This window comes from Dipodomys spectabilis, unplaced genomic scaffold (assembly GCF_019054845.1).
Source record: "Dipodomys spectabilis isolate Male_0828 unplaced genomic scaffold, ASM1905484v1 ptg000658l, whole genome shotgun sequence".
NCBI classification, from domain to species: domain Eukaryota; kingdom Metazoa; phylum Chordata; class Mammalia; order Rodentia; family Heteromyidae; genus Dipodomys; species Dipodomys spectabilis.
In genome coordinates, this window is record NW_024871335.1 from 493,521 (window position 1) to 497,352 (window position 3,832).

At 35.1% G+C, this 3,832-nt stretch overlaps 1 non-coding gene across 1 annotated transcript; it reads left to right on the plus strand.

Annotated features, from left to right (window-relative positions):
• Window positions 1–2,646: 2,646 nt before the first annotated feature.
• Window positions 2,647–2,748, plus strand: LOC122101417. Its single transcript, XR_006146370.1, has one exon. It is a non-coding gene; the product is annotated as a U6 spliceosomal RNA (small nuclear RNA).
• Window positions 2,749–3,832: the final 1,084 nt, after the last annotated feature.

A 3,832-nucleotide genomic window follows, 5' to 3' on the forward strand; every position in this document is an offset into this window, starting at 1 on the left:
CCTCCAACAACAAATACTCAACGAAAATACTGTCCAATAAATAAGTGGGCTAAAGACATAAAGAGAAACTTCTCTGAAGAGGAAAGGAGGGTGACCAATAAACACATGCTCAACCTCCCTAGCCATAAAAGAAATGCAAATCAATTAACATTGAGATATCACCTCACGTAAGTTAGAATGGCTATAATCAAGAACTCTAAAACCAACAGATGCTGGAGGGGATGTGGACAAAAGGGAACCTTAATGCATGTTTAGTGTGTGTGTAATCTTGTTCAACCACTTTGGAATGTAGTATGGAGATTCCTCCAAAGACTCCACATAGAGCTTCCCTATGACCCAGCAATCCCACTTTTGGGCATTTACCCAAATGATCACAAACAAGACCATACTAAAACTACCAGCACAAATATATTTATTGCAGCATTACCATAGCTAAGATATGGAACCAACCCAGATGCCCCTCAGTAGATGAATGGATGAAGAAAATGTTGTATATATACACAATGGAATTCTATATCTCTATCTGAAAGAATGATATTGCCCCAGGAAATGGAAACTTGGAAAAATTATATTAAGTGAAGAAAGCCAGGTCCAAAGAATCATAGGTCCCATGGTTTCACTTATTAGCAATTGCTAGTGTATGTCTGAGACGCAGAAATTGTTAGATAAGTTGATGTTAGGTGAAATGAACCGCAAGATAAGAATTCAAATTTATTTTTCTTTCCTGTAATTATTTCTAACATATTTATAAGATGATTTCTTTGTTACTTTGTATGTCCCTCCCGCATGGTATAAACCCTGTTTTCATTATATTTGATGTTGGTATAATTTGTGGAGTGGAAGGGAAAAACATTTTTAAATAGGGATACAGGTGGACCCACTGCAACAATGGGATATACAAAACATTATGTCTAAAAAACGAATTTTACAACTTTGGGTTGGGGGAAGTGGGATGGGGAAACGGGATGTAAGGGGGGTGAGATTGGAAGGGATGGTAAGGGGAAACAAAGGAGTATGCAACAATGCTTGATAAGAAATGTACTCATTACCTTGCCCATGTAATTGTAACCCCTCTGACTGGTATTTTCACACTTAAAAAAAAAAACAGGATAAACCATAAAATATAAAGTGATTTTGATAAAAAAATAAAAAATTATTCAGAATAAATTATCAATAAGAAAACAATCTTTACAGAAGCAAACTCTCAGAGATATTACATGACTTTGTAAAGGATAAAGTGGCTGAATTTAATATAAGTTTAGAAGTATGACCATTCAAAAACATAAAAAGATTTTCTTTATTTCATTATATAACCCAAAGCAGAAAGTAAATGTTGTTTAGATGATTTTTTAAAACACAGTCTTTCAGGTGCTGGGAGGGTGGTTCAGTGTAGAGGGCTTGCCTTGCATGCATGAGGTCCTGGGTTTGATTCCTCAGCACCACATAAGCAGAAAAAGATGGAAGAGTTGCTGTGACTCAAGTAGTAGCACTAGCCTTGAGCTGAAGAGCTGAAAGACAGAACCCAGGACCCAGAGTTCAAGCCCCACAACCAACAAAAACAAAACAAAACAAAACACAATCTCTCACTTTTGTGTGCTCAACATTGTAACACTAGTGCTTCAGTCAAGGGCTAAGATTTTAGGTGTGGACATTTATCAACACTCCTGATTCAGATTCTAATTGATAAAATGTTTAATCAATGTTTTGTTTTTACTAATTTTGCTTTTTGTAACTTCACATATACCTATAAAAAACAGACTGGCCATCCCAATAACATTCTCAAAGTACTTCCTAATGATGACTTACAAAAAGTTGTATTATATTACAACAAGGAAAACAATGCTACAAATAAGGAAAACCAGTACATAAATATTAATGATTAATAAAATAAAAAAACAAAACAATTACCACTGTTTCCAATATTTGAAATGTACTACATATTCGATTTATTATTTTCTCATATTGCTGTACATTTAAAACTGCCTAAGTCTATGATGTTAAACCAGAATTTTATAGGCTATCAATAGCCTTTAAAGTTACTCACTAAGATTATTATTTATGGTTCATCTCATCATTTGTATATGGCTTATACCATCATTTGTTCCTCGCTAACATATAAAGTAAGGAAGCCCTTAAATTTTAATAGAAACTGTGAAGGTAATGTCTTAAATCTTCACTCTGCTTCTTTACACAAACACTTTGCAACTTCTCATTAGTACAGTTTCTATAAACTCTGAAATGTATATACTTAGTAGTGTATGACTGCTACCATGAATCTTATATGCTTTGTGGAAAAGTTTTACAACCTGCTAAATAGTCTAAATTTTGGCATATATGAGCAAATTCCCAAAATTAAACATATTAAAAACATTAAAACTTTTAACAAACCTTAACACTTTCTATAGTGTTCATTATCACAGGTTCCTTGTACAGAATAATTGAATTCCTCCTCCAACACATGCGTTGAACAACCAATGTCTGGAATTATTTTGTTTTTGACATGTCAATCTTGACTTTATTCTTAAATGTGTTATTATGTAAAAAATACATGGTTCTAAAATTTCACCACAATTCTTTTGAATTTAATTTTTGTGGAATTGTCTACTTTAAGAAAATCAATTACACTTTATATATAAAAAATGTTCTGTGCTCAATTCAGTAGTACATACACTAACATTGGAACAATAAAGAGAACAATAGCCCCTGACTGAGGATGACACGCAGGTTCATGAAGCATTCCCGATTTTTAAAAGAACAGATGCTGGATGGGCTTTGGACAGAAGTTAATCTTAATGCATTTTTGTTGGGAGTTTAAACTTGTTCGAAGACTTTGGAAAGTAGTATGGAGGTTCCTCAAAAAACTACATAGAGTGCCTCTAAGACCCAGCAATCCCATTTTGGACATTCATCCAAATGATCACAAACAAGACCATACTAAATCTACCAGCAAAACTATGTTCATTGCAGCATTATTTACCATAGATAAGATACATAACCAAACCCGATGCCCCACAGTAAATGAATGGATCAAGAAACTGTATGTATTTGTGTGTGTGTGTGTGTGTGTGTGTGTGTGTGTGTGTGTGTGTGTGTGTGTGTACTGCAATTCTATGCCTCCATCAGAAAGAATGGCATCACCCAGTTTGCTAGGAAATGGAAAGACTTGGAAAAAATTATATTAAGTGAATTAAGCCAGGCCCAAAGAAGTGAAGTAAGCCAGGCCCAAAAAGAAACATATATCCCATGGTTTCCTTATTTGCAATAACTACTATGTGTCTGAGACAAGCAGAAAACATCATATAACTTGATGTTAGGCAACATGAACCCCAAGGTAAGGATTCAAATGGTTTTTCTTTCTTGTGATTGTTTCTAACATATTTATAAGATGATTTCTTTGTTGCTTTGTATGTTTTTCCTGCAAGCTAAAGCCCCTGTTTTCAATGCATTTGATGTTGGTATAATTTGTGGAGGGGAAGAGAAACACAAATTGTTTAAATAGGGATGCAGGTGGACCCATTAAAATGAGATGAACAAGTCGTTATGTCAAAAAATGATTTTGGCCGGGGGGTGGAGGGATGTAGATGGTGAGGGGGCTGGGGTGGGGGAGGCTTGGTGGGGGTGGGGAGTGGGAGATGGGCAGGGATCAGAAGGGGAAAGAAAGGAGAAGGCAACAATGCTTGATAAAAAATGGAATTCTATGCTTCCATCAGAAAGAATGACATTGTCCCATTTGTTAGGAAATGGAAAGACTTGGAAAAAATTATATTAAGTGAAGTAAGCCAGGCCCAAAGACACATAAGTCCCATGGTTTCCCTTATTTGCAATAACTAGT